Source organism: Pinus tabuliformis, chromosome 2_1 (assembly GCF_031772625.1).
Source record: "Pinus tabuliformis cultivar Carrire ecotype Pingquan chromosome 2_1, CPIR1, whole genome shotgun sequence".
Classification (NCBI taxonomy): Eukaryota; Viridiplantae; Streptophyta; class Pinopsida; order Pinales; family Pinaceae; genus Pinus; species Pinus tabuliformis.
The window spans coordinates 968,815,108-968,837,661 of record NC_142299.1 but is presented as its reverse complement, the minus strand read 5'-3'; the positions used below and the strand labels follow the sequence as shown (position 1 = coordinate 968,837,661).

General features: G+C 36.1%; 1 long non-coding RNA gene across 1 annotated transcript; it reads right to left on the bottom strand.

Annotated features, from left to right (window-relative positions):
- Positions 1–3,662: 3,662 nt before the first annotated feature.
- On the bottom strand, positions 3,663–4,050 carry LOC149203854 (uncharacterized). Its single transcript, XR_016253645.1, has 2 exons — positions 3,918–4,050; positions 3,663–3,805 (listed from the first exon to the last, which is right to left on the bottom strand). It is a non-coding gene; the product is annotated as an uncharacterized LOC149203854 (long non-coding RNA).
- Positions 4,051–22,554: the final 18,504 nt, after the last annotated feature.

Genomic DNA, 22,554 nt, shown 5'->3' with positions numbered 1-22,554 from the left:
AAGGGTCGGAGACAGTGGGCAACCTTGCTTGACCCCGATATCGCTTCTAAAACTTTCAGAAATGCCTGCCGAAGTTCTAATTTTGACTTTCACCTCTTCATACAGTCTATGCACAGCTGCTCTCAAATGTTTAGGAACCCCAAGTTCCTCCATTCTTTGCCAAAGTTTATCCCTAGGAACCGAGTCAAACGCTTTTCTGAAATCAACAAAGCAACAAAAGACTTCTTCCTTATTCTCCCAAACTTTTTCAATGATGTGCCTTAGAGTTATGCAATGATCAACTGTTGAATGCTTAGGTCTAAAACCTGCTTGCCCTTTAGCACGCTTATTTCTTTCTTCTGCCCACTTGCTAATTTTGTTTTCTAGCATGCTTCCAAATAGCTTTGCAAACAAAGGGTTTATCATGATGGTCCTATAATTGGAGGGATTATTGATGTCACCGCTCTTGAAAAGAGGTATTGCCAGACTAGTTGTCCAATCTGTGGGGAGCCCTTGTTGTATGATGTTGTTGAAGATTTTTGTAATGTGAGGTGCAAGGATCTTTGAGCCCCACTTTAGATATTCTGCTTGGAGTTCAGCTAAGTCTTTTGCTTTTCCAACACCCAACTTCTTGATACCCATCTCTACCTCTTGTACCGTGAAGAGTTTAGTATCCGTGTTGACCAAGGGGGGAGGGTCAACCTTGGGAACCTGCTCATAGAGTTGTCTTGCATAGTCAAACCATCTAGAAGCTGAAATATTATTTCCAATTTGTATCTTTTTCGGTTGGAGCTCTTTCCAAAATAATTTGGGATTATTTTTCCCTAGGAAGATTAGTTCTTCCCTCCTTGAAACCATGAAATCAGCCTTTTTCTTGCTTAATAAATGCTTGTAAGATTTGAGCGTTATGTTGTCCTTGTTTGACTCTTTCCAGATTCTCCTTGCCTTTTTGCATTCCTCGTCAAACCAAGCATTAACCGGAAAGCAATTTGTTTCAGACTTCTTAATTTTTGTTCTTTTGCACTTTGCAAGTGCGCATTGAATTAAATGTGTTAATTCATGACTATGAAGGTTGTGAATTGTAATTTTCTCCTTCTCAAAGAGCCTCTCTAACGTCATTTTGAAGGTATTACAATTTTCTGGGGTCAAAAGAATTCTGCCCTGTGGAAGATTTTGTTGGACACGCTGAATTTTTGACTCTAATTGTTTCTTTCCAATCCAAGAGAAACATAAATAAATTGGCTTGTGATCTGATTTCAAATCCCACAGCTGATCTCCAACCAGAACTTCGTCCATTTTCTCACACAAACCATGCGAGCAAATTACATAATCTACCACACTTGCTCCATTATAAGTATTGCACGTGAAATTACCGGACTTTGCCCATCTAGTCAAGCCATTACAAATGACTAAATCAAAGGCCCCACATAGAGTAAGCAATTGTTCACCAAAGAGATTGCAGCCCTTGTCCTCTGAAATTCTTTCCCACTGATGATTGCTTTCTTCTGTAAGCCAAATAGGGTCACAATCATCTTTACAACAAAGAATGCTAGCTTGCTCACTTGCAGTCCTAGCATTGAAATCACCCACTATAAGGACTTCACCTAGCTGAGAATATGTTGCAATATCCGCTTTTAAAGCTGCAAATGGATCTTTGTGGTCAAGCCCTCTACCTTTGTAGATTTTTGAGACCTGTGGCGCAAAATAGCATGCTGCAATTCTGATGTGGTTTCCATTTTCTGATATTTTAAACCAAATGAATTGCTTATTTGAGTCTTCTTTTTCTAACTGAATGAGACGACCTTCTTTCTCCCTTACTAAAACCATGATACCCCCGTGCCCTTTTCCATTCCCTGCTGCCTTGTTCCACACTGCCATCTTCCAGTATCCTTCAAACAAAGGTGTCTTGCACCCTTCATGCTCATGTGTTTCTATGAGGCAAATTATGTCTCTATTTTCCGCAATAGGCCCTAACCCAGGTCCTCGTCTCCATGGGTAACCTCTGCAGTTCCAACAAACTAATCTTAAGGAAACCTGGGTATGACTTGATTGCTATTTATTTTGACATGCAAGACTCACATTTGAGTCTTTGTCCCTGTTTTCCCATACTGACCTTGCTTTCTGATTTCCTGTTGAAGAGTTTGTTGCCTCTTCTTTATTACCATCTTGCTGCTCTGTTTTGGAAGGAGGTCCAAATTGCGCTATCACAGCTTTGCCTTTATAAATCCATGCTCTCTTTCCTTCATCTCTTGCTGCCCTAACCTTTAAAATTTCCTCTCTTCTTTCCTCCTGTTGTTTTACAGTTAAATCTTCTTCTAGGAAAAAACGAGAACCCCTCAAGAGATGCTTCTTGCTTAGAATAATATATTTATCACGTGAGCTAGGCATAATGACTTTTATGGGCCTGGCTCTCTCCTTGTTAAACTTACCCACCCTCCATGCTTGGTATATTTGTCCTTGCCATAGCAACTTGTCTTTCAAGAAGTCTCTTGCAAGGTCAAGAGTACATTCATTTTTTCCATAGTCTTTCACCCCTTTAATAATTATGTTTGCTGCCCTATTTTGTCTTTCCTTGCCTTCACTATCTTGCATGCTGTCAACCTTATTAGCAGAATTACTAATAACTTGAGCCCAAGTTTTAGAAACTTTGGTGGAATCTTCTTTCATTTCTTCTCTTGCGTTCTCTTCGTGGTTGTTTATTTGGACAATCATTTTCCCTTTATCCTGGGATGATTTCACATTCACCACCTCTGTACTTTCCACTACAGATTTCTTTACGTTTTGCACATCCGCCTTCATGCGTTGCCATTCTGTCTTCCCTATCAGGAGAGCTTCCTGTAGCAATGCCACTTGTTCTTCTAAAATTTTATTGCTTTCTGCTAACGCCTTGTTCTCAGCCGTTATTATATGAATTTTATGATCTCTTTCCTGCCCTTTAGCTTCTAAAACCTCCAACCTTTGTTTTGCATTTAACAATTCTTTCACATAAAGATCAGATGACCAGGTGAGAGGTGTGGATGTGGGACTATATAAGGCAAAATCATCAATGGTTTTTCCTTTGGGCTTCTTGTTGCCACGTGCTTGTGGAGGAGACTTGTTTGGGTGCTTTTTGCGAGGGAGTTTCTTCCTTGTTTGCTCCCATTTTAGACGAGCTATTCTTCGTTTTAAAATGCCCCGATATTGTTTGGCATTGACCCAAACCCACTTCCCAGCTTTGGCGAATGATGCAATTTTCACTTGTCCTAAATCATTTGTCTCCACATGTTCTGAAATTTCTGGTTCCTTTGTCATGTTTGAATGCATTTGTTGTTGCTTGCTTGCTGCTCAATACTTCCACTGCGTAAAAAAAACTCCCTGCTTTCACACTGCTCACTGTTTGCTGCTCGCTGCTCTTACTGCTGCCCAAATTGCTCTGCTCACTGTTCACTGCTCATACTGCTCACTGTTTGCTGCTCGCTGCTCTCAAATTGCTCTGCTCACTGCTCACTGCTCATACTGCTGACTGTTCACTGCTCATACTGCTGACGGAAATTCAAAATGGTAACCAATTTACCGTTCTCACGGCTTCAAGCCTTCGCAAGCCTCGATTTATTGCAAGAAATTACATCCGCAGAACTTCCGCAAGAAATGACTTTCCTTTCCAGGGCCATAGCCTTTTCTTTCTTTTTTTCTGCGGGTCTTGCTCCCCAGGGATAGAACTTCTTCCAATCCCTAATTATGGGTAGTGTAGGGTACGCCCTTCCTTTCCACGGCCATAGCTTTTTCTTTCTTTTTTCTGCAGGTCCATCGAAGGAGCCTCATACCCAATTGATCCTATTGTGAGAGCCTGACCATGATACACCCAAAGAAAGTTGAACCCAAATCTCAAAATAGAAAAGCTAATAAATGAGCGAAAACTTCAACCAACTAAACTATCTAAGTCATAACCTTTAACAAACCTTGGGTAGTGTAGGGTATATCCCTTTGTTTCAAGGGTATGTCCCTAGGAGGACTCTCCAACATCCAATCTCCCCTAGGTCAAATGTGTAGAGTTGAGGGCACGTCTACGTGGAGATGTTACGCCCACGATTGTTAAAAGTGGAATGAGCATTGTGGTTAGGCTTGTCGGTTTATATTTGTTGTTTTATGTTGTAAGTATGCGTATCACGACCTTTCTCACCTTTTCTCTTATTGGCAACTGTGCCTCTCCACATGGCTCGGAATTCAATGTCTTGACCAAAGACTTGGGGCATGGGCCGCCTTCCACCAAAGTCATGTAGGAGGTTGAAGAAGACCCACTATGTGGTGTTTGTTACAACGCACAGCGTAATGTTAAGGGCCCATTTACCCCCAATTAAAAGTTTTCCAAGTTCAATGGCATGTGACACTAACTAAAATGTTGGTAGTTACTAGAATAAATTAAAAAATGAAACTTTACTATCACGTGACTTTTAATAGTGGTTGTTAGGTTATATAGTGGAAGAGAGAGTGCGCTCACTGTTTTCTTTTACAAGATGTCATTTTGGTAGGATGTGGTGGAGGAGGAGTGAGTAAATGATTGGATTAGAATTATTACATATAAGTGGAATGGAACCAAGTTTAAGTTTATATGGTTGAAGTTTATATATATTATTAATAAGTATAATTATATATTTATTTTAAATTTGGATTTTTCAATTATTGAGAGGGATTGATTCTTTTTCATTTTAAAAGAGATTTGCATTTCGAGAGATTTGATCTTTCAAAAAACTTGGTAGATCTAGGATTACGATGGATATAGGCTAGTTTATTTATTAATTACAATTATAATTATTATTTTTATGTTTTTATTTTATTTTGACTTAGCCAAAATGGTAAACAAGACATTACAACATCTCTATCACATTGAGTTGGAGAATTTTATGCTTTTTATTTTATTTTTATTTTGTTTTGTTTTATTTTCATTGAATCAAAATTACAAACATTACATCATCTCTACCATATAGCATTGGAGAGCCTCTACACGCAAAAATGTAAGATAAAGATAACAAATGATGCATAAAGAATAAATATAAGTTAAAATTAAGGGTTTCCTTCAAACCATTTCTATCATTATTTGTTGATTAGTTAAAATTTATTAGGTATAAGTGTTTATAGAAATAGACATGTGCATAGATGTTACAATCAAAACTTTATGTAGGAATAAATGTGAGTAGATTTTGCAAGCAAATTTTTTGTATAGAAATAGATATTTGAGTAGATGTGGAAATTAAAATTTATTTGAAGAAGAAATAATAGGAACCAAATCACACCTACATTATAAGCACTTTGGAAAAGAAACAAATGGAGCCAACTCATGCCTACAATGGAATCATTTTGTAGAAGAAACAAATGGAGCCTAATCATATCTACAGTAGAAGCACTTTGGGTAGTAAAGGACATAATAATGCAAGAACCATAACAATCAAGGTTTTGAATATAAAGCATGTATGAACTACTTATTGTCCACCTACAAATGGATGGCAATCAACTTAATAATTGAAGACCAATCCCAATATGTAGTGTATATGCATATTTATTTTAAAAGTAATGAGAAAGAAAATTGGGGTCATGAATGGAGCACATGTTTTTCCATAAACAAACAACATCTGTTATAGTAGTGAAAAGCTTAGATGGCATTAGAAAGGGGGTAAAGACTACCATTTTTCAAGAAAGAGAAGGGAAAAAATCATATTTTTAAAATACTCATGCATAAAACTTATGATAGTTTGATGGGATTTCTTTAATGCCTTTTTGATGAAGAAAGGGATAAAATGGCATAAGTTGTTATGGCCAAAATCAATGTTCAAAATAATGAACATTTTCATCATTGTTAATATAGTAGTTTCTCTCATTTAAAATAACAATAACTCTAAAATGGGAGAGCCTCACTTTCCCTTCTTTATTCATTTCAATGGTAGACAATTTGTTAGTTCATAGTGAGATCTCTATACATGCTAAGAAATTATGATAATTTCTCAATTTCTTATTAGAAATTGATAGATGAAACGCTCTTCATGGGTGGTGTAGAGATAAAAGAGATGTAAAATTTAGAGAAGGCTTGTAGAATGTATTGTTGTGTATCACAACCTTTTTCATTTTTTTCCTTATTGACAAATCTACCTTTCCACATTGCTTGTGCAAGATCCCTCTGCTACAAGCATATGGGACACTTCCTTCACATCAACATAGATGGATGGTTCAATCAACTAAGTCCTCTTGGCCTATGGCAAGGCATGCAACATACGATTACCTTGACTTATTGACAAGGCACGAGATGAAGACTTTCCTTGGCCCATGGTAAGGCGGATTTTAGAAAAAAATCTTGGCCCATTGGTAAGATGATGCAAATGCACTATAAAGGCAAGGTGCACTGCAAACAGAGTTTTTAAACTCTTTCAATCAAGCAAGAAGTGTCACATGTGAGTTAAGTTGGGTGGTCTTAACTATAGACTTGAGGGGTCAACATTACAAAACTTATATGCATTGAAGGAGCATTTTACACTAGGGGGTCAAGTTGGGCAATTAAGACACCTTAGAGCATACATTTCCATAGACACAATCATGGACTGCATTCATGGGGTGAACTCCCTTGGGCACACATTCCTCAGGCATGTACCCATAGAGACATCTTGGGTGCATGAGTTGGAAATGTGGAACCATAGGTGACTTGTTCTCCATTACTTTTGGACGATGACATTATGAATGGTTTGATGAATTTGGGCACTTGGACAAGCCCAACATGTAGATTGTACATTTGAGATGTAGAAAACATAGATGACGGGGCAAGGAGAGGGACTTGGTATGACCAATGGACCAATGTGCATGAGATAGATGAGTTAGTTTGAGCCACTTTATGCAATGCCCTTTGTCCAAGTGAATAGGCATGGCACACATAATTATGAGGAGACATAAGCATGCTAAGATATCCTCATCAAGATCAAGGAAGCCATCAAGAAGAAATAAGTTGACTAGTGGTTTGTAGTTGTCTTGGACAAGGGCCAACATCGCAAGTCATGAGTTGGCTAAGTGACCAAACATGTACACAAGACTTGAACGAGACAAGCATGTGAATGTAGCAAGAGGTTACTTCATATGAAGGAGGAAGTTTTGGAACCAGACTCACCTTGAGGTCTTTGTACTTTATAATGAGTTGCAAGTAGTGGTTGAGCTTCCCTATTGTAGCATTGTAATGTTGTATCATTGTAATATTCTTATATATTGAATAAAGGTTATTATTCATTGCCTTGGTGCTACTCAATTGTATATGCCATGTCATATTGTTCATGTGTTGAATGGTGCTCTTCTTTATATGTATAGCTTTCCTTGAGTGTTAATTAACTAAGTATTTCTATGATGGTTTGGCCATGGTTAGACATGCACCCAATGTATATAGCATATAAGGCTAAGTCAAGTATGACTTCGTGCATTGTAGCTCATGATGAGTTGTGAGAATACCTTGAATGAGGAGGCATGGTCTGATTGCAATAAGAATGGTTTGGCCAATCTATCGTGTCTATGACAATGTAGTGTTGCATGACCACAGGTGTAAAAATGAGTTGGGTACACCAAGTCAAAAAAAAAGTGTGCACACCGTAGGATCTGAATAGTTTGGAATTCAATGCTTGAAATAAAGACTTAAAGCATGGGCATTTCACCAAATTCATCTTAAGGTTGCAAATGGTATGATGTGGTGTTTATTAAAATGCATAGTAGAAGGTTAAGGGTCATTTTACCACCAATAAAAAGTTTTCAAATTTCTCACCACATGACATTAAAAATGTTGGTAATGAGGTTACAAGAATAAGAAAAAATTGAAGCTTTACTACTATGACATTTAATATTGGTTTTTAGGTAACAAGATTTAAAAAAAAAATACACATACTACTTTCTTTGTACGAGAAAAGCATATGCTAACATCATTTGGATGAGAGATTATTGTGACGAAGTGAATAAATGATTGGGTTATGTACCTAGGAGTGGAAGAATTAGTAAACATAAGTTGTATAGAACCATGTTCATCCTTATATCATTGAACTTCATATGTATATGTATTGATTTGATATAAGTGAAATAGAGAAAAAGGTAAAGAATGGTGCAGAGAGAACAAAGATAAATTTTAGCTAGAGCTAAAATTAATTGCTTACATGTAACTTCTTCTATCATTCATTAAATAGAATTGTTTACAAAAATAGACATGTGCAAAGAAGTTGCAAGTAAAATTTTATAAAGAAATAAATGTGTAAATAGTTGTTGCAAGTAAAGTTTGTATATACAAATGGATATTTGAATAAATGTCAATTAAAGTTTGTTTGAAGGAGAAACAATTAGAATTACACCTATATTATAAGTACTTTGGAAAAGAAACAAATGGAGCCAAATCATATATAAAGTAGAAGCACTTTCCAAAGTACCAAAGGACACAATAATGCAATGATCATACACAACATCGATGGACTTCTTATTGTCCACTTTCAATAGGACATAAAACCAGTCAATAATTGAAACCAAACTCATTTTAACATATGCATATTTATAATAAAACCAATGAGAAATAGGTTATGGTTATACATAGAACATATACTTTTCCATAAGCCAATAACATTTATGAAAAAAATTACTATCTTAGATGGCATTAAAGGAAGGACCAAGTCATGTTTTTAAACTAGTTATAGAGAACACTTATGATAATGTTGGATGACATTTTCTTTTAGGGATGATGGTGATAAAAGGGCTAAAATGGCATAAGTTTTTAGTGTCCAAATCTATATTCGAAATAACAAACTTTTTTATCTGTGTTAATATGGTAGTTTTCCTAATTTAATATAATAATAACTCTAAAATGGGAGGTTTTTATTTTCCATTGTTTATTCATTTTAATGGGGTTGTACTATAAGATCTATTTAATTTATTAGTTTATAGATCTCTATAAATATGAAAAAATTGTGATAATTTATCAATTTCTTATTTAGTTATTTGTGGATGAAATAATCTACATGGGTTGTGTAAAGCTTAAATAGATGCAAAATTTAGAGAATGACTTTAGAATACATTGTTGTGTAGTTAATCAAAAAGTTAGTTTTCAACCAATATTTGACATAACTCCATTAAAAAATCATTGTGAATTGTAACAAATCTCTAAGTGCAAACACTAGGTGGGAAATAAGTATTAGGATCCCCTAAATTACTAGACTTATTAAAGTAAGTAATTATATTTTTTTTTAAGAAAATGCAAGAAAACTAAAACTTTAACCCTCTAATCAAACAAAAAGTATAAGGAAGGCAAATCATGCTATCATGATTAGATTTTGAGGGTTCCATTTTATAAGGCGACCAAGGTTCAAAATTCATGGTAGTCGAGATGAGAGACCAAAAAGATATATCCATATTAACGGTTGGAATGGACCATACCAAGTGTAATCTCTAGGGAATTTTGATGATTTAGAACCCCTTGAACTATAATTTCTTATACCACAAATTAATCCTACAAGTCACAAACATATGTTTCTACCTTAATTCTAGCTTACTTACCTACCTATCCATGTAGGTTAGATATATCTTCCCAATATCAATGTAATTTTTTTATATCTATTTTTCATCTTGAAAACTAAACTAACATATATGTTTTAAACATTTATTTGAGATGGCAATTTGTTTCCATTGAAAAGTGGTTTAGGAGTTTGGATCTTATGTGTTTACCAACAATAAAGGGGATAAGTAGATTTGGAACTTTTCTTACACCTCACAGTATTTGTGGAAGAATGTTAAATAAGCAACAATATTATTAGGGAACACTCAACCAGCATCCTCAAATCTTTGCTAATAGGAAAAATAATATGGAAGATCATGAAACATTGCATTAGTTGAACTATATTCTAAATGAATGAAAGAGAATTATATTCCAAATGAATAAAATAGGTGAATTGATTTGAAGTTATATAGTTATTTCTAGGATTATGATGTGTTTTATTTTTTGGAACTATGAAAAATTTTAAATGTGATAGTTTTGGATTTGTCATATAACTATACGAGGGCTTCAATTTGATATATTTAGGTATTTTTAAAATCTACCTTCCAATTAAGAAGATAAAATTGTATTATTGTTAAATTATTGGTTATGCATTAACTTAAATTATTGTGTTCAGATTTTTATTTTTATTTACTTTGGTATAATTCATTCAATATATGTACAATTTATCATAAATATCATAGTGAAAATTTAAGTTTTATATAGTTATTTTTAAAATTTAAATTTAAATATTTTTTATAAAATTGTTAATTTGTATTGGTGATTATATAATATTTTTATTGTTGAAACTTATTTTCTATCAATATTTTTATTAACGAAATTGTCTTGAAATTTTTAGTTAAATTTATAAAATTGAATATTCACAAGTAATTAAGTATAAAAAATTGATTAATTACATAACTTGGAATTCAATGCCCTAACCAAAGAATTGAACATTGGACTTTCTCCAAAATTATGCAGGAAGTTGTAAATAATGTGATGCTTGTGAGAATGCACATTGTAAGGGCAAGGATCTCATTTAGCACCTATAAAAAAATAAAGAAAAAATAAAGTGATTTTATTAAAATATTATTAGAAAATTGGTTTTCATGATATGAAAATAAGAAAGAAAATAAATTTGTTTTTTTGATAAAATATTGTTTGCTGAGATAGGATATTAGGGTAGCTATATAAATTAAATGGAGACATCAATTCATAGTAACCATTATGATACATCCCACATTGCCAAGATATTAAAAAAAAACAAAGAAAGTAAATTATAACTTTATTTTAAATTATTATTATTATTATAAGAAGAATTAATATATGAATTAAACATATATAAATAAATAAATAAACTGGTAACAAAAATACATAGTAAAGAAACAATAAGCAATAAGAGTGTTACATTATAAATAAAAATTGAATGTAAGATATGTAAACATGACATGTTTTTAAATAAAATTTAAAAACAAAAAAAACATAACTACTTTTAAGATAAATTTCAAGCTTTATCTTAATTATGACCAAAAATATTCCATTAATATTAAATCTCTAACATCTATTTAATAATTATTAATAATTAAATTAAAATTTTATAAATTCTATTCTAAAATAAACATGTAATTATCATAATAGAGTGAATAAACAATTAGATTATACCAAGAAAGTGAAAGAATTAATAGACATAAATTACAAAGAACCATATTCCTTTTATATCATTAAACACTTAATTTTGTATTTAATTTAATATAATATAAAAAAATATAGCTAAAACCTACCATTAAATTAATTTGTATTAATTTAATATAATTAAAATATATAAAAGTGAAGCTTGTATTAATTTAATATTTTTGTGCGAAAAATAAAATAAAATAATAATTAATACTAAAATAAAAAGTTGTTTGTGCAATTTTTATATTAATACGGGTTAACTAATTAGAATTTATTAGATAAAAATGTTTAAATAAATCACAATTTTATACTTAGAAATAGACATTTGATTAGATGTGACCATTAAAATTTGATTGAAGAAAAAACAAATAAACCCAAATCATCAATAAAAGTATTTTGAAGAAGCCAAATTATACCAGTGTGTTGGGTGTCGAATAACATAATAGTGCTATAACCACACTAGTTTATTTTTTTTAGGGCAAAACATCAATTGAGTGCCTATTGCATGTGTGCATTTATAACAAAATGTCTATTAATTTAACATTGAAGATCAATCTCTATTAATTTAATATTGAAGATCAATCTCATTATGTTGTGTTGAATACAAATATATAATAAAAGTTGTGATAAATAGAATAAGATTATATATGGAAGACGTGCTTTCTTATAACCCAAGAATATAGGTTAAAGAAATTGAAAATATTAGATGGCATTGCAATAATGGTAAGCATTGCATTTTCAAGAAAGGGAAGGACTAAATCATGTTTTAAACTAAAGCACCCAAATATGGTTTTAAGTTAGGTATGGAGAAGGTTTGTGATAATGTAGGATAGGACTTTATTTTAGAGATGTTGATAAGGAAAAGGTTCAAATGGTATGATTTTTATCGACTAATTCCATGTTTTAATAACATATATTTTTCTTTTATCGACTAATTCCATGTTTTAATAACATATATTTTTCTTTTAGTTAATAGAGTTCTTGTCATTTAAGATGAAAATTACTTTAAAATGGAAATGTCTCGTTCTTTTTGTTATGTATTATAAAATATATTTTTATATGTATTATAAAATATACCTAATTTGTTAGTTTACAATGAGATGTATGTAAATGTTAATACATTATGATAATTTTTTAGTCTTTTATTGGTTCTTTAGGGATGAAACAATTTGTAAAATAGTGCAAAGATTAAAGAGATTCCAAATTTAAAGAAATTTTTACAATATATTGTATTTGTAGTAATAATTAAAAGCCATATTTTAATTATTTTTTCAAATTGAAATATAGTTGTGAATTGTAATAAATTTTTAAATGTAAAGATTAGATTAGAAAATAGGCCTTGACATATTAGGAAACTTTTTAATTACCAAATTTATTAAGGTGAGGAATTGGTTTATTTTTTATGTAGAAAATGTTAAAAAAAAATTACTCTTAATTTATTGAATATAAAAAAATGAATAAGGAGGCTCATTTCTAGCTTGCTTGCCTGACCATCCATATGAATTTACTTGATCATGTTCTAAAAGTAGTATTCTAAAAGATAAATATTATTTTTTTCTATTTATCTTCGGTCTTCAAAACTGAACTAATAAATATGTTTTGGACATGTCTCTCAAATGATAATTTGTTGCCCTAAGGAGAAAGTAGGTTTGGGAGTTAGGGATCTCATGCGGCTACTAACAGTAGAGGGGACAAATGGATTTGGGACCTTTTGTATCCTCTCATACTATGCCATGTACCCATCCCCTTCTATAGCCTTATGGAAGGAGGGGGGATTTTCATTTTTTTCATCGCTTAATTTTTTGAATTCCTTAATTATTTCTATCTGAGTGCAATTAAAGAAACATGTTTTGAAATTCCCCAATGAACTATTTATCCTCCTTAAAAGATCAACTTGATATCTTTTGAAAGTTCATAATGAATTATTAAGTATCTTTGAAAGATAAATCTCACAACTTTTGAATGTCCCTAATGAACTCATGCATCTTTAAAAAATCCAATGCCATATTTCAAAATTCCTCGATGAAATATTGGGTGTCTTTGAAAGATATAACTTCTCATGTTTGAAAAGTTCCACATGAACTATCAGACTGCTTCAAGAGATCCAACTTCACATCTTCCAAAGTCCTCGGTGAGCTATCAAACATCTTCAAAAGATGCAACATCATGTAACACTCCCTCCCACCTCCTTATACTAGCTTGTGTTGTGGAAGGTGTTAGTTGTTGAATTAGCCTGACCTCCAAGGTCTATTATGAAGGTGGGGTTACAAATTCCCTTATTCCAAAGTCCTCAAATCTTAAAATATCTGCCACCATTGCGTTCATCTTGTCGACTTCAACGACATAAAATTTGTCTCAATTGGAGCTTTGGATCAAAAGTTACACCCATTTGAAGTTTTTTCCTATCACAATAGGTCGCATCACTATATTGGCCACATGGCGTCCTCAATGTCTCCACATAACCCTGACAGGTCAGCTTGGTGGGACTTATTGCGCCAAATCCACATCATGTCGCTCAGTTGGATTGCCACCCATAATGTTTGAACATTAACCAAATGAATAAACAAGTGGTGGGCAGGGTTCTACTAGGTCACGTTTCCACCCAATCATAGTGGTTTAGTTGCAGTGGTTTCCCATTTCAAAACCCCCCCACCCGGTAACTCACAACGGACCAGGGGGTTCCAAGGTGAACCAAGGCTACAGATCAAACCCATATTGGGACCACACTACAATTGAATTGTTTAAAAATTAGTGCCCCTTTAATGAGAGCCCCACAATGGGAGTTCCAACATCAGAACCCCCCTCCTATTAAGCCATAAGAGGGGGGGTGGTGAAATAAGTTTGGGTCATTGATAGAGCGACACTTGCGGTCATTCCATTGAAAGAGAACCCCTCGATAACAAGGGCTTAGAGTGTCGAGCCAATGAGTGGATGGTCCCGTTAGTTGACGACCCCTACAAATGACAAATTTCATGGCAATTGTCATTGATGCTCTACTGCCATTGGCCGCTTGTGAAATCCCAACGGGTTGTAACTGTTGACGAGTGGCGGGTGGTCCCATTAGTTAAAAACCTCGACAGATGGGGGCATTCTCATCAGTTGTAGTTACTGCCACCACCCCATGGGTAAATCATTGAGGCTTGTGATGAGCAGTGAGTAATGAGTGGCTAACAGTCCCGTCCATTAACAAAGCCAACAAATGACCATTTTCCTGACAATTGTCATGTAGGTTTTAACCTTGTACAGAAATTACTTGCAAACGAATTCTTAGAATAGAAAAATAAACAATGGTGAGAACATAAATCAAATATACACAAAGATTTTCCCCTGGATCCCAAAACCAGAACTACTAGATTGATTTTTCATTATGTTCCTTTCAATGTTACAATACATATATATACATCTCAAAGCATTCATAAACCCCAATCCATTAACCTTGTATTAGAACATAAGTGTAGTTCCCTTGACTGGATCTACAAAATACCATGGGCAGAAAACCATCATGCCCAAAACCATGTGCCAAACCTAGGCACAAAACGATAGGTAGGTCCACCAAACCCATGCGTGTGACTAGTTGTGGAAAGCATATAACACACACCCAACATTCTCCCACTTGTTTTTTTCCTTTCCACACAGGGGGTTACAGGAGAGCTTAGTCATTGGTCCAACCTTGCAATGCCCATTGTTTCTCTACACCAAGAAAACTTCTCAATGCTCACAGACTTCGTCAATGCATCTACAAAATTCTTCGAAGTGTCCACCTTTACCTGCAACACCTTTTTGTCCTCAACCATATCCCTCACAAAGTGATATTGAACATCAATGTTCTTTGTCTTTGAATGATAAGCATGGTTCTTTGACAAAAGAATTTCACTTTGGTTTTCACAGTCTATCCTTATAGCTCGTTGTACTAACCCCATACTTGAACACAATCTTTGCAACCAAACTTCTTGCTTGCTTGCATGAGTGGCTACCATGTATTATGCCTCTATAGTTGAAAGTGCCACTACAAACTGTCTCTGTCTCATCCAACCGACTTCTCCAACAAATAGGTTGAACACATACCCACTTGTAGATCTTCTTTGATCTATATCTCCAACCTAGTCTGCATCAATAAAGCCACGGATGTCCAAAATTCTGTCCAAACTTGGGCTTCCTTGGTAGCACGAACCATAATCACTAGTGCCACGTAAATACCTAAAAAACCGCTTCACTATTGTTCAATGCTCCTTCTTTGGTTTTGACATAAACCTGCTAAATACTCCCACTACATGTGAAATGTATGGTCCAGTACAGACCATTGCATACATCAGGCTACCGACTGCAGTTGGATGTGGAACATAGGACATGTCCCCTTCCCCTTCTTGTGTCTTGGGACACTATTCAACAAATAAATTTACACCTATAGGAATAGGAACCTTCATTGGTTTACTATACTACATATTAAACTTCTCCAGTATTGTCTCGACATACTTCCTCTGGTTTAATAAGAACTTCCTCTTTACTCGATCTCATTTAATTTCCATGCCCAAAATATAGTTTGCAGCACCAAGATCCTTCATGTCGAATTTGGAGGAAAATTGGGTCTTCAAATCCTGGATAATGTTTTTATCATTTCCAATCAGCAACATATCATCCACATAAAAGAGCAAATAAATAACACAGTCACCAATTAATTTAAAATACACACAGTGATCCACCTTGCTTTTCATGAATCCAAGTCCCTGTATATATGTTTCAAATTTTTGATACTACATCCTTGGTGATTGTTTGAACCCATACAAAGAATTTTTTAACTTGCATACCAGTTCTTTCTTACCCTTCACCGCAAAGCCTTTAGGTCTCTTCATGTAGATATCTTCTTCTAGATTCCCATGAAGAAATGTCGTCTTCACATCCATCTATTCTACCTCAAAATCAAAAGCAACAACAACAGATAAAAGTAATCTAATAGAAGCTAACTTGGAAACATGAGAAAAAATATCACCAAAATCAATTCTTGGCACCTAGGAATAACCTTTTGCTACCTATTAGGGCCCCAGGAAACTCTCCTAGGTTGTAGCTCGGAGATGCCTGGTAACATATAATCTTCAATATGGTTCTAGGAACTTATTGGGATGGGTGGTGGCTTGGTTCAAGCCATATAACCACTTCTACTCTGTTTTCACTCCAGACATGCATGAACACTCTCAGACTACAAGGCTTTAGACCACCAATGCTCAACAATTTGTAGATTAAGTGAATGAATGAAGAATACTAACCACACCAGCAGATGCATATAGAATGTATGATGGCTCTCTGAAACTAGTAAAGAAACTCACAAATCTACTCTATCAATGCAGAGATAAGATGACAGTTATCTTGCATTAGATACAAAAGAAACCTGAGTGACCTACTCAATGATACATTCAATTTACTAATACAGAGATAAGATGACAGTTATCTAGCATTAGGCATAGAAGATATCATGAATAAAACATTCCAGGTATAAGTTTAGAATAGAGGAGAAATGGGCATTGAGCAATTATCAACAAAAGAAGCTTGCATTGTTGAAAATGAAGATGAGACGCTGCAAGTTACAGAATATCTACAGTCTCTAGAAGTTGAACCAAACACAATTGCCAACCTTGATTACATCTTTCTTCTAGCTATTTATAATCTGTCGTTACAATGGTCCTTAGCCGTTTAGGGATGGAGGGTCTTAATTGACCACCAACTGGCATTAATTGTCTAATTGTGTTTCAGGACACAATTTCATTTCATCACGAAAATATTTAATCCATTCTGATATTGTGCTGTCCTGCTAAGTGGTTGGCTTAATTGCGGCCGTGGAGCTTCATGCCTGTTTAATTCAGTTGTTGAGTCGTGCGGTGTCCTTTTCTCCCTTGGCCATGCTTTCTGTTAATTTAGTTTCATGGTCAGACTGTCACCAGACTGACAGAGTCGGCCATCTTTCCCTTCGTGCAACAGACAAGGAGTGGAGTATGGAGTGCATGGGCAGATGAACGGTTGGAGTGATCGTGAATGGTGGCCATCGGATCAAAGGAGATGTGTGGTAGAGATCATCTTTGGAGGCTAACGGTCGTGGTGGGAGCGGAACATGTCCGGGCCATTGGATCTTCAGGCAGGCAGATCAGATGGTTATCGGGTGGCGTAGATGCATAGATGGTAACGTGCGGGGTGGTTTGATTCGAGTGGTAATGGTTTTTATCACACGGGCATCGGGCGGTAAGCGGTAAGTGTCAGAACGCGCCCGATGCCATTCAGCGAATGACACGTAGCAGCGGGGAAAAAGAAAAACCGCCCTCATTGGGCGGGTATCTGTCACGCTTGTTGTCTGCGCGATATGGGCGCTGACTGTTAGATCTGGTGGGGATGATCTAACAGTGGAGGGGTGTCGGGCAAATTGCATTGATCGGGAGGAAAGCGGGCCATTGGATTGGTGGGAAGAGGTCAAAGATGGAGGAAGGTGGAATGTATGGGATGTCTTCGGGGAATGCGTTGTGAGTGCGTAAGACCTATGGATAAGATTTAATGGGTATATTTGGCTTTCACACTTGGGGCTAAGGATAAAAAGGGTTTTGTCGGGGTATGAAGGTGAATTCAGGAAATGGGATGGGTAGAGTGTGAGAGGGGTAAGAGAAGGAGGGGAATAATGGCCCATGTGGGACCCTTTTAAGAACAACAAAGTAGCCTAAATCCTCATTTGACCTTCACAAAGTCAGCACTGCACTTCAAGGCTAACATAGGCTCCTTCTGGGGATGAAATCCTCCCTGTGAGGTTTCAAGAACTATAGACCACTGCCTTTCCTGTAAGAAACAAAATAAAAAATACTACCTATTGTTCCATTGGGCATGGAGCCTATCTAAACCTATTAAAACTTTGAAAAATAACATATTTACAATACTGAGTCTTGAAAGCCTTAAACAAAATAAACTTTCAAAAACCGCCCATTCACTGAGCCATCAAAAACTGTTTCTCCTTCCAAACTTTGCAGCATGAAAGTATTGTTCCCTTGGACCTGAGAAATGACAAAAGGTCCTGAGAAATGACAAAAGGTCATGTCCATAGAGCATCAAATTTACCATGATTTCCTTTCTTTTCCTTCAGTGCATCCCATTTGAGAACCTAGTCACCAACCTGAAAATTATCCATCTTTTCCTCTCTGCCAAAAGTTTCCTTGATTTTACTTTGATGTATTGTATACCTCTCAATCAGTTGATCTCTAATTTGATGAACTTCATCCAAGTCACTCATCCTCCTTGCCATGTCACTTTCCTCGTTCTGCTCTTCTTGCAAGAATTTGGCTACAGGGAGGACCAATTGGATTGGGAAAACAGCCTCAGTGCCATATACCAACTTGAATGGAGAGTTCCCTGTGGACTTCTTGGTGGTGACCCTATCAGCCCACAATGCAAACTTTAGTTTGGAATCCCAACTCCGCTTGTTGTCTTCCAACACCTTTTTTATTATCCTTACTAGGATTTTATTGGATGATTCTGCTAGGCCATTACCCTGAGGATAATATGAGGTGGAATGCACTAATTTAGTGCCCATTGACTCACACATGTCCACTAATTCTTTCGCCCTGAAAGTTGCTGCATTGTCTGTAACCAATTTGGTTGGGCAACCAAACCAGGAGAAAATGTTTTCTGTCAATAATTTCATGACAACTTATTGATCAGCTTTCTTAGTGGGGATGGCCTCAATCCATTTGGTAAAATAATCAGTGGCTACTAAAATCCATCTATGTTGGCCACTGGAATGTGGATTAATCTCCCCTATGAAATCCAAACCCCTCTGCTGGAAAGGGCCACTGGTATGTATTGGCTTCAGGGGCAAAGATTTCAGTTGTTGCCTTCCGGCAAATCTTTGGCACTTGTCACAAATGAAAACACATCAGAGAATAGAGTGGGCCAATAATACAAAGCTCTCAAGATCTTGTGGGATGTGGTTTTCCAATAATGATGTCCTCCACAGATGCTAGAATGGAATTGGTGCATGACTTCCACAGACTGCTCTTTGTCTAGACATCTTAAGAGGATTCCAGTTGGGTCCTCTTAATAAAGCAGGTTCCTATTAATGCAAAAATTGGCTTCTCTGAGCTTAAGGGTCCTAACTTGACTTGAAATAAGGTCTGGGGGAACTTCTAGCTTCAACAGGAAGTGAACTATTCCAGAATACGATTCACAAGAAGCCAGATTTTCATCCAAAGACTGATTCTGCCCTCGTTCCACTGCTTTTTCCCCTATTTGTTCAACCTCTGAATTTGTACCCATGCAATTTATGTCCAGTAGTCTACAATTTTCTTCAGCCATCAGTTGAGCTAGGCCCTGGCCTTTGACAAGCTTGGTGGGCTTCAATTCTATGTTGAACTCAATGAGCTTTGCAATCCATTTAGCCCTTCTTCCATCAACATCTGGCTGTGTTAGGACATCCTTTACTGAGGTAGAAGGTACATAGGCAATCACCTTGGAGTACAAAATGTAGATTCGGAATGCCTTCAAAGACTTAATAAGAGCATAAGCCTATTTTTCAATAATGCCATATCTTAATTCAACATCTCTTAAAGTTTTGCTGAAAAGGGCCATTGGGTGCTCTATACCTTCATCATTTTTCTGCAACAAGATTGCTGCAAGGGTGTCATAGGAAGCAAAAGAGAAGATATGGAACTCCTTGTTATAATTTGCGCTGATTAGAGTGGGAGCTTCCATAATAGCTCTTTTGATTGCTTCAAAAGATTTTCTTGCTGCATCTATCCATTTGATCTCTGATCCCTTCTTCAACATGGAGGTGATATGTTTCACTAGTTCTGCAAAATTGGGAATAAACCTCCTTACAAAGTTTATCTTACCCAAAAAGGATTGAATGTCCTTCTTTGACCTTGGAACAAACAATGTCTATATTGCTTTGACTCTTTCTAGGTCAATCTTAACACCGACAGCAGAAACAATGTGCCCTAAAAGTTTGCCTTCTTCCAGAGAAAATTGTGACTTCTTGGGATTTACTGAAATCCCAAACTTTCTGCACTTCAAAAACACCTTCTTCAGATGCTGCAAGTGATCCCGATGACTGCTGGAGTACATAAAAGTGCCCCAAGGAGTGGTGAAGGCGGTGTTTTCTTGATCTTTTGGATGTACAGCCACTTGATTGTACCCTGAAAATCCATCCAAGAAAGACATGACTCTAGCCCCTGAAACCTTTTGCAGCAGATGTTCCATTTTTGGCAGGGGATAGTTGTATTTCATAGAGCATCTATTCAGGTTTCTAAAGTCAACGCACAGCTGGGTTTCCCCACTTTTCTTCATCACTACTACCAAGTTGGCTACCCACTTCGAATACCTTAGTGGAACTATGATCTTGACAGCCAACAATTTCTTAATTTCCTTTTCAATCAAAGGAAGGAGTAGGGGGCTAATGGGTCTTAGTTTCTGCTTGAAAGGGATGGTGTCTTTCTCCAGTGGAATCTTATGCTGAATGATGTTCTTGTCATAAGTCTTAAGGTAACTATATTCCTAGGCAAAGACATCAGCAAATTGCTTCATTAGGGTGCAGTAGTCAGAACTGTGGGCAGCAGACAAATGGGTGGACAGATTTATATACTTGGGATGGTCTGGGCTCCCTATGTGATGTCTATGGGATGTAGACTCATTTGCTTCTTGAGAAAGCTTATAGGGTACATCATTATGGTCAAACAACTTCTCTAGAGGCACCAACCCTTTAGGTATATGGTTACTAGGCAGCTGTACAATGCTGTCTTGGCCAATTTTGTTTCTTAGCTGAGACCGGCGACATTCCTCCGTGGCTTCATTCTCTTGATCAATTTTCATGTCAGAGAATTCATCAACGACTTGTAGAAACCTATAGACTTCATCATCATCCTCAAAAAATTTCTAATATTTGACATTGTCGAGCAAGGATGGTCTATATTTCACTTGGATTTCATAAGTCAATCTAAGAGGCAGAGGAGGGACAAACATACTAGCAGACATAGCAATGGAATCAGCAAGCTGATTTTTGACTTTAGGAATATATGGGATACAAAAGCTACTAAAAGAATCTTTGAGCCTCCATACCTCATCTCTGTATGCTTTCAGCCTTAGGTGCCTTGCCTGGAAAGTCTAGTTCACTTGTTGAATAATGAGATCGGCATCTCCAAACACCTTTATGTCTCTGATTCCCATTTCTTTAGCAGCATTTAAGCCCAATATCAAAGCCTCATACTCTGCTATATTGTTGGTGACCTGAAAAGTCAGCTTGAAAGACATATGTATGCATTCCTGTGTAGGAGATATCAGAACTACACCTGCTCCTGCGGTTTCCCTAGAGCAAGCTCCATCAAAGAACATGTCCCAAATTTGTGGACCTTCTTACTCTGTGACCTTACAAGCTGATTTCCTGAGCTGCATGGAAGCGAACTGATATTATTCTATTTGGAGAATGCAAGATCCAAAATCAATGTTCACAGCATAAATGGGATGATTAGTGGGATTCTTTTCATTACTGATAATATATGCTAACTGAGCTTCCCTGTATAATCTCCTACTTTCACCTCCAAAAACTTGAATGGTAGCATAAGACAAATCATTCTGCAATGTCCCACCTAATCTCTTAATCCATCCACTGGAAAGTAACATGCCAAACTTAGGAGGGACATCTTCTACCACAATATCCATCATCATGCTCTTCATGGGTAGCTGGGACAAAGTGATGGCTAGATCTTTGATTAACCCCAAACATTTCACATTTTTTGAGTCAAAAGAGAACAAGTCATGATAGGGTCTAGTGATGTCAAGGCCTAACTCATCCATGACAGCCTTTGGCATTAGATTATGGCTGGCACCTATGTCTAGCAGATAATTGTGAAGGGTTTTGTCATGAATAGTCAAAGAGACAGAGAATGATGGTGAGCTATCATCGAAGGGTTCAGTCATTGGGCTAAGCATAACTACAAGTTTGTCATCTTGCAAATTCACATAGTCGTTTGATGCTTGTGTGGCCTTAAGCTCAAGGGCTTCAAGGACGAGTCTCTTAAAGGCTTCATTCTTTACTAGTTCTATTAGGGGTACAGATATTTTCAACTTCTGGACTTCTGATTCAAAATTGAAAGGGGGAGGGGACTTGTCGGGACCTCTTACCTCTGGGTTGGTGCTTTGAGGATGTTGGTATCAGCTGTTGGTCATTTCTGCTTGCTAATCTGCTGCTCTGTGGAGACAGTAGCACTTTGGACAGGGATTTCTTTGACATTACTCAACCTTGACCTCAGGTTATATCTCTGTTGAGCTTTAGTTTGTAGAACAACTTCTCTGTCCCATTCTTGTCTAGGCTGGTCCTTGAGTAATGACTCTCCATAGGCAGCTAAGGTCAAAAAGGAGACACTGCCTTTGTCTTCCAT